The 12,274-nt window shown below is 47.1% G+C and overlaps 1 protein-coding gene across 5 annotated transcripts in view; it reads right to left on the minus strand.

Moving 5' to 3' along the window:
- The window catches only part of PRDM2 (PR/SET domain 2), a 112,725-nt gene extending 102,490 nt beyond the window's left edge, over positions 1-10,235 (minus strand). The window contains exon 1 of one of the 5 annotated variants that reach the window (XM_053660274.1): positions 10,145-10,235. The gene's annotated coding sequence lies outside the window, so the exon portion shown is untranslated. The remainder of the gene's footprint in view (positions 1-10,144) is intronic. The other 4 variants (XM_037165642.2, XM_053660275.1, XM_037165645.2 and 1 more) reach the window with 4 other exon arrangements.
- Between the last annotated feature and the right edge of the window lie 2,039 nt (positions 10,236-12,274).

The raw sequence follows: 12,274 nt of genomic DNA on the forward strand, positions 1-12,274 counted from the left end.
GCCAGCCCTGCGGCCCGGCCGTGTCTGAATCACCCACCCACCCTGGTGAGAGGGCAGGTTAACAAGACACAGGCACACATTCGACAAGCTGAACTGTCCTGTCTGCCCTCTGGGGACGTGGAAAAACTACAAAACTGTATGAAAAGCAAAGTAAAAGCAATTCCATTTCTTTAAGATACATGTCTGGGAAGGAGGACAGAGAGTCAGGAAAATAATTATTTTATGTGATTTGCACATTCACCTATAAGTCACTGATACAATTCTATAATTATTCTTTTGGATAGATCTTTTGGGGTTATTTGTAAAATAATTAAATTTGCGACAGTCACTTAGAGGTCACTAACTATTTTAAAATTACCTTCTGAAGTTACAAAAGAAGTCCACATTGAAATATGGACACAGAAGAAACTATTTAAATGTTAAGACTCAGGAAATAATAACATAAGGCTTATGGACAAATAGTAAACAAAAATAAGAGAACTAGTATGGTCATAGCATGGACTAGATGCAAAAAAAGTGTTTTAAAAAAACATTTTGTGGGAAAAGTCTTGGAAAATTTATGACCTACAACATTTAAATAATGGAATACTACACAGCTGTAAAAAAACAAAAAAAAAAAAAAAAAAAAACGATGAACTCTTACGCTTTGCAACAACATGGATAGACCTGGGGATTATGATGCTAAGTGAAGTAAGCCAGTCAGAGAAAGACAAATACCATATGATTTACTCATATAGGAATCTAATGGGCAGAATAAACCGACAAAATAAAACCCAAGGCACAGACACAGGGAACAAACTGACAGATGTTGAAGGGAGGGGGTGGGGAGGGCCAAGAGATCAGCCAAAGAACGCGCATGCGCACAAGCACAGCCCCTGCACACAAGCAACCAAGCGGCGAAGGCTGGGAAGGGGGCACTGGGTGGAGCGGGCCAAAGGCGAGGAACATGGGGGACATGTGTAACAGTGTCAACAACAAAAAAATCATCTTTAAGAAGTTTTATAAAAAAGAAGTAAAAAAGCAAGTTACACTGCCCATTTAATAAAGAATGTAGGAAACAATTTCTTCCTTAAAAAAAATACAAACTATGAGCTACATAAGAAAAATACTCTAGCCCTGGCTGATGTAGCTCAGTGGATTGAGCTCGGGCCTGCAAATCAAAGAATTGCGGTTCAATTCCCAGTCAGGGTACATGCCTGGGTTGCAGGCCAGTTCTCAGCAGTGGCCAGTTCTCAGCAGGGGGCACACGAGAAGCAACCATACATTGATGTTTCTTTCCCTCTCTCCTTCCCTTACCCTCTAAAGATAAATAAATAAAATCTTTTTTAAAAAAAGAAAAATATTCTAAAACTACATCAAGCAGATCTTCCATGTTAAATAAATACGAATCAGCAAACACAGAGATGAACAAGCTGTTAGCAGAATAGATTCACAGTTTTTAACACCGCTTTTAATCTACTCTGACCAAAAGGTTCTCGCAATTCAGAAACTTCTAGAAAAATAATCTGAAAGTCTAGAAAAATCTAGGGGCGAAGTCGGGGATGGGGGGACCCAAACTATGCCAATTTCTCAAGAAGAACTTTTATTAATTTACAAACACAGCTAATGTACTGATATAAAAAACTACCACTCATTATTCCTAACAGAAGAATGGAATCACCAAATTACAACCTACAAATTCTAGGTTATCAATATGAAAATATTTAGCACCTATTCACTGAATTAAGCAAAAGCTCATAATTCATAAATATTGAATCTGCCCAGGAATTTGCTAAATTAAAAAAATCATTTTCTTTTTCTAAAGTAACAAACACAATTTCACCATAATCATCTACATTTACTTTCATGCTAAAAAACGTACCCCCAACTTCCCTTTTAAAAGGCCAACTATATTACCACATTAAGTAAGCCAAAGCGGAAAAAAACCAAACCTGCTGTGCTTATCAGTGTCACAATGAAGACGCCATGGGTGTGTGTGTGGGATGGGGCGGGGGAGACAAGCACGGAGAACACAGCAAACGTCTGGTGAGTTGCTGAATCAGAGGGTGTGAGCTCCTACTGCTGGAAACTGGTTGCTCAGGTCTCTCACCCTCCAGAGTGATCTCTACCCAAGGCACAGAGGCAATGGTTTAACACAGTGCGCCACACACGGGAATGTCCCTGCCTCCGAAGTACGGCAGAGACAGAGACAGCACACTCACCAGTAAGCCAACAATCTCTCCCACTGCGATCAATCTGTTTCCTCCACGAGACCCAGACCACCACAGGCACAGACCCTGGGGCCGGACCCCCTAAACTCACAGAGCAAGCGTCCTGACTCAAATCTAAATAAGGAAGCAGCGTTCGGCACTTTAGTCCGGGTGGGAGAATTCGATACAGACAACACAGTTTCCACATTAACAGACAGGAAAAACAGAGGGTCTGCTGTTCTGAACGATTTTAAAGTGACAGAGCTCCAACGAGAGAACGACGCTGATTAGAGCTTTTGTTTGCACTAAGTAAGTAAAACCACAGCACTGTAAAATGTTAAATGAGAAACCTGTGGGTATGCTAGCAAAGTACCATAAATCTAAATTTAGATAATGGCACTATCAGGCGATTTTCCTCCCCTAGAATCTACTTTGAAAAAGGAGGGAAAAAAGATTAAAGGGAAACTTTTCAGGAATACTGCTCCAAGCCTCCACTAATAAAGCACTAGCTTAGAACAAACACAGAGCAGTTGCTAACTGTTTATCATTTACCTGGCTGATGCCATGGATGGCTATTAACATACGTTCTCCCTTTTTCTTCTGATTAAATTCACACATCTGTGTCATTCATTGTGTTGTAGTGAATGTGTAATTGACTACATCGAAAAGTTCAGGTTTTGTTTAGGATCTGGACAATAATTCCCTCCCACTCCACGATTAACACTACCTAGTCTCTCCACAGAAATTAAAACATACTCTCACTAACAGTAGGATATTCCTCTCTCTGATGCTAAAAAAAAAAAAAGGTCAATTTTCTTGGATGAAGTAACTCTATCCTATCAAAACACTCCTGAATTAAAAAGCTAATTTCTTTATTTTTAGTACTAATTGCTAAAAAACACAGATGGAAAAAGCCCACATGGAAAGGTGGGCGGGTGAAAACACACGCCTCCCGGGCAGTCGCTGCTCTCTGCCGCGCACTGTGCCACGGTCGCGATCACTGCCGCTGCCGGCTGCCCTCTGACAGGCTGGCCCCGACCCGCCTCGGGCGGCACAGTCTGCAAAACAGCACTGACGTCAAAGAAGTTCCTATAAAACGATACTTTTCTAACATTTGCCCAAGTTAGATGTGTAAAAACTTGATATTATAGAAAACTAAGTTGATTCCTTCCTAACACTCAAATGCCAAAATTTCGAAACCAAGGTGCCACATGATACTTCATTTCACAACTCCCAAAATAAAATTTATTCTCAGTCAACACCTTTACTGTTTTTCCACTGGAGCTGCCAATATGGATGTTACTTTTGTGATTAAACATTCACAATTCAGAGATTTTCAGGAACCCTACGGAACACTTCTGAATCTCCGGGAAAAGAGACAAAAGCTTCAGTGGGCAAAACACTGCACCCTGGTCCTGGCACTAGGAATCCATCTCATCACAAGGAGACTCCCTCAATATTAACAGTCACTTCCAAGTGGCTGCTCAGAGCATCGTGGGGTTTTCCTACACAGAAATAGATCTAGAAAACTCATGTTCCACAATTGCATATAATTGATAAGGGGCTTCCTGAATTCATAAGTGAACGACCTAAAGCCAAATGGGAAGTTACGCCAGATAGAGTGAGGATTCACTACACTTTGCTGAGGCACACACATCACCACAAGATTCCGTACATCTTCTCCCAAGCTTATTAAGGTGTTTACTATTTTGGTAGGGAGCAACTCTTCTACTTTAAATAAAATCTGAGGTTTGAAATCTATCCTCTAAATATGTCACTACTTCCGTTCTCCAGAACATTTTAAAATAGTCATGCTGGTATATTTCTCTACAGTTTAAGAAGCTCTTGTACATACATGAGTTTTACTTTTTTAAAGCAAAGTAGGTTCCTCAAAATAAATTATCTGCAGTTCTTGTTTCAAGGCAAAGATAAACGCCTCCTCATTTATGATAAAAACGCAAGGCTGTCCCTCAGCGCCCTTGGCCATGGAAAACCAGTGGGGCTCTAGAGGAAACACCCAGACGGAAGAGCAGAAGATGAAGGACCTGGCTTTGTGAACGGTACAAGGGACGGGGGCGAAGCTGCCCCTCCACCACGTTCAGTAGGTGCAGAGCAATGACAGACTGGATGGGACGGCAGGGGCGGGCAGCTCCAGGTCAAACGTATACTGGACCCTGTGGTCAGGGCTCCCCAGACCTGTGTGAGGAGTAATTGCCCCACGCCCCTCCCTCCGGACCCACTCCGAAGTCCTAACAGCCTTTAGCGAAGGGTGGAAGAGGAGTCAAAGGCAAAGCCCATGGACGCCTGCAGGCCAGAGGCCAGGAAGACCCGGTTTCAGGACTGCCCATCAGGAGGGCAGCTCTCGCCACGTGGGATGGGCAGCGGGGAGCCAGGAGCTGTTTCGCACTGCACCGGTAGAGGGGGCAAACCAAACCACGCCTGGCACTTTAGGAAGATTAAATCAACACGGAAGAGGGAGGGCAGGTGGGAAGAAGGCAGCCACAGAGCATGTCTTCCAGCACCGCAGGAGGTGAAAGTGGCTGGTGAAGATGAGTCCACAAGGGGTGCTGGGCCGACAGAACAGTGAGCATATTTTAAGGGCAGAGCAGCCGGGAGCGGGGGTTAAGTGGAAGGTGATGAGCTCTGTTTCGGAGACTGTGAGGGGAGCCCAGACGTCCACACGGAGAGCTGCATCCTTCAAATAGGGGGAAAGGCCCCCAGCACTGGCCACCCTGCCCTCAAGGCTGCGGGCAGAGATTTACAAGTCTTCAGCCACAAGCAGGTACCCAGGGACAGAGGAGATCACCATGGGAAGGAATATCCAGAGAGAAGAGTAGAAGTGAAGGATCTGGCCTGGTGAAAGGCATGGGAAGGCCTAGGAAAAAAGGTGCCCCCCACCATGCTCAGCAGGTGCAGGGTTGTGGGGGGGGGGGGGGACGCGGGAGAGGCCAAAAGGGAAAGCCTCCAGAGAGAACTTGGAAGGGTCTCTCCAGACTGCTGTGCCACGTGACCCCCTCAATACCTCCTGTATTAGGAGTGATTCCTAAGGAAAAAAGCTATGAATGTTTTTGAAAAACCTACAGTATCTCAAACTGCCTGCATTTTCTTTATCTATTCATTTCAAAACGTCCCAGTGAAAGAAATAAATGATCACAGTCCCCACTTCACAAAGAGGAAGAGGCTAGAGGATGGCTGGCCTGCCCCCGCCACTGCCGAAAACAAGGGTCTCAGGCTCCCTCTGTGGCCAGTTCACTCCCTGCCCAGAGGTCAGCGCAGCGCCAGGGCCAGGAGACCGCACCGACACAGGGTCTGTCTCCCCAAACATGTGACCAGCCCTGCTCTGGACCTCTAACAGGTCGTACCAGAGCCTCACCATCAAGAATCTGGTTCACCCCAAGAGCCCTCCTTTAAAAACTCCTACTGTCAGATGGGCTTTCAAAGTAGGACTTCTCGAAACTATGGCCAAGCCCCTAAAATAAGCCTTGCAGAGCACGAAACGTTCAGAATGTCGTTTTTATACTCCACATGGTGCCTAATTTGTACTGTCTTCAGAAGGTCCTGGGAAATGTACAGGACTCACACTGACTCATGTTGTTTAGTGCTTGGTGAATCTGAAACTCTTTAAATTTCTTTGGCATCGTTAAAATTAGTTGAAGATGCCTCAGAACTTCCCCACCAGAGATGAATGTAGTCTTGGGGGGTCAATTCAGAAGCACCTATGAGGTCTGTAGGTTTCGCCAACTTCCAGAGAGGCGGCCCACGGTAATCAAACCAACAGTCGCACTTAGTTTTACACATCTCAGGCGAGCTGTGCCAACAAATAATTCAGCTCTTTCAAAGCAAAGCCTATCGTATGATTTATTGCAGAGCTACAAAATACTCTTTTCACCAAAATGGCTGGCAAACATGTAGGCTATTCAGTGAAACCTCCCTCTAGAGCATGTTCTGAAGGGCTGACAAATGAAAACATAGTCTAGGCATGACACGGACCAAGACCCTAAGAATAAATACTACACAGCACCGAGAAAAATACTGTAAGCTTATTTCACTCCAAATGAACCAGATTTACTGTGTACAGTAACTCTCACCCCTCAGGGAGGAGGGGTGGGGAACAGAAGGCACTCTCTTTAAGAAAGAATACTGAAACGACACATGCATTCATTCCAGTGGCAGTACGCAGATATTTCCTACTGCAGAAAGCCACGCCATCAGCAAACCGTCCTCCAATGGATCTCTCTCATTACATTTTATCACTAAGTTCTAATGTAAGTAAAGAGTACTTATACCACACTTACACTCAATCTACACTATCCACACACCTAAGGGTTACAAAGATGTGACGATGACACTCCCTTCCCCCAGGGAAAGTTGCATTAATGATGCATGTTCGCCACGAAGCTCAAAAGTGATCTTTACAGCACGAAGTGAGTAGTGAGTTAAAGTTACGTAAGCACTTCATAACAAAACTTTATCTCAGGATAAACCCATCGTATCTGGCACTAGTGAACTGGATGTTTAAAAAAAAAAGAAAGAAAAAGATTTTACTAGAAAAACTAGTTCGGTTCCTACCATCAGTCTTCAAGGGGGTGCTCCATCCATCCAATAAGTCTCATTTTCGGAGAAAAAGACAGCTGCTTCTGTGCTATTCAGTGCACTAGATCACCGGCTCACACTATTCACGGTGCGCCGACTCTGTGCAAGTGCATTTAAATTTCCTAATAATTTAATCTACATAGTGGGGAGGCCAGTCCTGTGTCATAGTCTCCAAGGTACCTTCTATTGCTTCATCCTGCACAACAAAAGGGACCAAAGCAGAAGCACTGAAAGTGGCCATTCAAGTTGGTCATAAAACCAAACACAGAAGGGAACTTCACAGGCCACTAGTCCTTTCTCTGCCTTCCAGGCGGACTTCCTGTCAGCCGTGCAGTCAATTCTGAGCTTCCCATGAACTGCACCAGTGACGCTACCATCCAGTTAGATGGGCTTTCCTTTACTGCAGCGGCTGAGCACTGGGGTGATTCTGACCCCCAGGGACATCTCTGGCAATGTCTGGAGACTTTATCAGTTGTCCTGACTCAGAGGGCGAGTTGCTGGCATCTCGTGAGCAGGGACCAGGGATGCGCCTAAACATCCTACAATGCACAGGACAGCGCCCACCACAGAACCACGCAGCCCAAGGTGTCGACAGTGCTGAGTCAAGGTTAAGAAATCCTGCTTTCATGGGACCTCAGCGCTGCTCTTGGTAATGGAGCCCACAGCTTGCGGTTGCTCTGCAAAGATGATTTTTATGGCTCCGACTATAAACTTCTAACTTCAAAAGGAGCCAGAACACCAGCCAAGACCTCTAACCAAATGCTGGGAGGGGGGACAGTGTAGCTGATGGGCACCAGGCAACTGCACAGCACTGCAGGCATGTCGGCACCATCAGCAGTGACGCCAGTCAGGCAATGTCCCCGTCATCTGGAAACTCCCCGGATCTCCATGTAAGTTTGACAACTTTCCCCTACTGTCCCTTTCTGCTCCCCAGTATGGCATTTTCTAGTGACAGCCCAGTTTGGGTTTTTTTTAATTTTTCCCCTGAGTATTAAAAATAGCACGAAAAGTAAATTGAAGACACGAAAATAGTAAATAACCCTAAGGTGCTTTCCATCCTGGAAAGTCTATGATTTAACAGGACATGAAAGGTTTGTAAATCAGATCTGGAACTTGAAAAGAAACCGGCAGCTTAAAGAAACAGTCCCATGAATAAATAAAACATCTAACGTCAAAGAACCATCAAAAGACGAGCATGCGGATCTATGCGTGTAACTGCACAGACCCGGCTCAGGGAGAAGGGAAGGGCTGAAACTAACTGCACAGGCAGGAAAATACATCTTTAGGGGCTAAAGAACAGAATGGACATTTCACAGCTCTTGGAAGATTACAGAAATTTAGCATTCCCAACAGGAAAAAAAAGCCTTTTGAACAAATCTCAATGAAAAGAAAATCTCAGGCGACAGAAACCTTATAATCAATATGGAACTGATAAATAAATCATGGCTCATTCATACACCACATAGCCATTAAAATCATACAGAAGAAACCTTGATGGCATGGATATACGTTCACAGGTCTTACAGGAAGACAGGTCACAAACAATGCAGACAATATGATAGCAACCCTGTCCAAAACACAAACACACACTAGTGAATATGTTTACATAAGAAACACACACACATTGAGGGAGACAGTGCTCACGGTGACCATCCGAGGAAGGGAAGGCCCCGCCTGGTTTCAACTCCTCCTGGCGCCCATCTCTGTTTTCTGATTGCTCCACAGTGAGAATCTCTTGCAGTGTTTTGTACATGCAAAACTAACACGTCATTACAAATTTAAACAGTCATGTTTTAGGAGCTGTCTACAAAAAAGAAAAAATCTGAATATACCAACTTTTCAAATTAAAGAAACCAGCTTCGGAGTCAACAAAAGCGAACCTTTATTAGGCACTATTATTATGTGCCTGGCGCTTTTCTAAACACTTCGAATGTATTAACATTTCACATCAAATCAAAAAAGATGTAAGAAAGAGGCTGGAGTTCCACAAGCTGTGAGCGAATGTTCGTCCCACCGGGGCTTTCCATCTCAGCTGCCACAGCCCGAAATGTAGGGCTCGGCTGTGGTCATCTTTACAGGGCCTTTGGCGTCTGTAAGGAAGCTTCTAGAGAAAGACGCAGCAGCGGCTTGCCATGTCAAAAACAGAACCCTACTAAGAACGTGGGAATGTGTGTCTCACTTCCTCCTCAATAATAATTTCGTAACATGTGAAAAAACGTAAAGGCCTAAATGTTCCCAATACTTGGACGTAACCACTGGTCAAAGTGATACGATGATGTGCGTCTAAGAATCGTTGAGTCGTAAAACGCTGCGGTTGCCTTTAACAACAATAAGCCTGTAGCCAACAAAAACTTAGATATTTTTAATCGCGTTCTGGGTAGGACCATTTTAGTGTCTGATTTAAGGGATCTAAGGACCTAATGGGAGTCACCGAAAGGCGTTCCATTTCTAAAATAAAACCTCAAACAACACTGAATGAAGGTGAGAGGCCAGCAAGGGTGTCCTCTGCGGGGAATTCACACAACTGCGTCCTGAAGGCGGAACGTGGGCTTCCCGCTGAGCTGAGAGGTCGGTCCCGCAGGTCACCCGTGACACAAGGTGGCCAGCCGTGGCTCGGTGGGTTGGAAGGAAGCAGGCGGTTTGGGAATAAACCCTGACCTGTTAGGTCTTCTTCACGTCTCACTTGCCACCATCAAAAATAGGTTCGTGAATATCTTCAACAACAACAACAAAGAATCTAAAAATGCACGTATGTTAAAAATAAGAAACGTCGGTGGGTCTACAACAGGAATATGAAGGGAGACAATTCAGGTTAGAGCCGAACAAAAACTACTTGGCAAACACAAAGACGCAAGACGCAAATTAAGGCTGCAAGTGTGAAAGACACGCTCGGTTTGCACACAAAAGAAAAGCTGCAGAACGACTCGAAATTGGAACGGCCCCGGGACCCCGCGTGAGCCTCCTCCGGGGGGGCCGAGCCTCCTCCGGGGCCCGTGCCGCCGCGCGCCCCGCGCCGCCGGACCGCCGCACCGCAACCCCCCGCGTCCCGCTCGCCGGGCGCGCGGCAAACCAACGGCGACAAAGCGAGCCCGCAACTTCGCCGCCGCCGGCCCCAGGGCGGGCCGGAGTGCTGGGGTGCTGGGCGCCGCGGCGAGGGACACCCCCGGCCGCTGACGGGCCGCTCCTCTTGCTGGGACTCTCACCGGCCCGCGACGCGCGAACCTCGGAGTGGGCGCGTCCGCCCACCCGGCCCTGCGCGCCTGGGTCCCCGGCGGGTCACCGCCGCCTCGCGGGCAGGGACGAGGGTCCCGCCCCCGCGCCCACCGCCGTCCCGGAAGTCGCCCGCCCCGGTAGCCTCTTACCTGCGCCCACCGCCCCCGCGCCTCAGAGCGCCAAGAGCCGCCGCCCTCGTCGCCGCCACCCCACCGCACGCCCCGGCGCCCGCGGTCGCGGCGCCGCCATCTTGGCCCCGGTCGGAAGTGACGTCGGGCGGTGCCGGCCGCGGCCTCGAGAGCCGGCACCACGCGCGCCGTCGCGGAGGCCGAGCCGTCAGCTCCCCGACGCGCAGCCTGCGCGGTGGCCGGGTCCGGCCGAGCAGGGAGGAAGCCTCGGGTCGCTCACCCCTCGACGAGTCGCGCTGCGGGGCTGGTCCTCACGGGACTCCGTGGAGTCCACGGCGGCGCCTCTGGAAGAAAACCCCAGAGGCCAGCGGTCTGACCGCACCCGAGAATTGGGATTCTGAGCGATTGAAAGACATCAGGAATCCACAGCCTTCCATAAAAAGCGGAGAGGAGGCAAAACGGGTTCATCACTAAGAACCATCAACCCCATTCTTTGCTCGTCTCCGGAGGACCGATCCAGTTTAACCAAAACAAATCAAAACTCCAAGGGCAGATGCATCTCTATTTATCGCCTGCCTGCCACGATGCCTCGCACCACTCTAGTTGTGGCTCTAGCACAGCACGTGACACCTCCTGTGTAAATAAGTCCTTCTGGAACTAATTTACATAGGGGGACCCAAAGAGGTGACCCGGGTGCAGAATGCTTGCGTGGGTGTGAGTTGAGTGGAGTTGGAGGTGTCTACTAGGTGTCCAAAAGGAGATGGGTAGCAGGGAGTCGGAAAGGAGGCTGGAGGTGAGACAGACAGTTGGGAGTTGGGGCAGAGGATGATATTTAAAGCCGTGAGCACTTCAGGTAAAGTGACGACCCGAGAAGGAAATCAGGCCATACCCAAATGAATGGACGCTGCGTTAGTGCAGGCGCACCTTAGAAACACGAGTCCATTTATGTAACTACGGCAGTGATTTTCTACCGGCTTACAGCAAGAATCCCTTAAACATACAGTACCTGACTGTTTAGTCGGTGGCGCTGACCTTTTCCCTTAGAGTGACAAACTTAAAAGATTCCAACAGGCTACTCAACAACAGCTGTCCAGTGTGAATGAATCAAAATTATACCTATTTTTTTTCTTTTCAGATTGGCAAGAAAATCAATTCTTTTTTGTATGGCACGAGATTTTAGTAATTAGTTTATATGAGCCCTGAGTTGAAATGTTGAGAATCGCTGAACCAGGGTTTAAGCTTAAGAAAGCATGACATAGAACATTGCCAAGGGATGACGCTATAGCAGATGACCTAGTCAGGTATAGTGAACAAGTGAAGGTCATCGGTAAATTTTACTAAGGCCTCAAGAAGTGGGAGGGTCAGCACAGAGCATAAGAAAGGAACTCCACTCTGGTGAGTTTGCCTATTTCTTCTGCCATTTGAGGAAAGACATCCTGGATCCCCTGCCTGTCCCTGAAAGAGTGTACTCTGCTGTGGGGCAGAGCGCTGATCGGACTCTTCCACCCCTTCCCTGGACCGTTTCGGGGGAAACATGGTCTGTGCATCAAATTCACCTGAGTGCGAAAAAAAAAGAAAGGGGGATTCTGCCATCCCACCCACAGTCAAAACACTGATGTACCGATCAAAAATCTAAAAGAAAGCTATGTGCCATCTGGCATTCAGTAGAATGCAAAGGAAAATAAAGGAACATTAAGTTAGAAGTGACACAAGGAACCAGAACATACACTAGGTAGCATCATGCCAAGAGATGGTTGAAAGAGCGGTCAGTGGTTGTTCCCCAGCCCAGCTAAAATGACTGGGTATATTCATTTCCTGTGGCTGTTGTAACAAAATGCCTCATACCGGGTGGCTCAATGCATTCTCTCACAGTTCTAGGGACCAGAAGTCCAAAATACGTACCACTGGGCAACAATTATGGCACCAGCAGGGCTACCCTCCATCTGAAGGCTCTAGAAGAAAATCATCCCTTGCCTCTTCTACCTTCTCATGGCTGTCAGCATTCCTAGGCTTGTGGCTACATCATTCTGACCCTCAAGGCCACAATCTTCAAGTCTCTGCTTCATCTTCACATCACCATCTCTCTGTGTGTGGTCAAATTTCCCTCTGCCTGCCTCTCGTAAGGATACAGGCAATTACATTTGGGACCCA

Source organism: Artibeus jamaicensis, unplaced genomic scaffold (assembly GCF_021234435.1).
Source record: "Artibeus jamaicensis isolate MK-2021 breed Jamaican fruit bat unplaced genomic scaffold, CSHL_Jam_final scaffold_847, whole genome shotgun sequence".
In the NCBI taxonomy this organism is placed as follows: domain Eukaryota; kingdom Metazoa; phylum Chordata; class Mammalia; order Chiroptera; family Phyllostomidae; genus Artibeus; species Artibeus jamaicensis.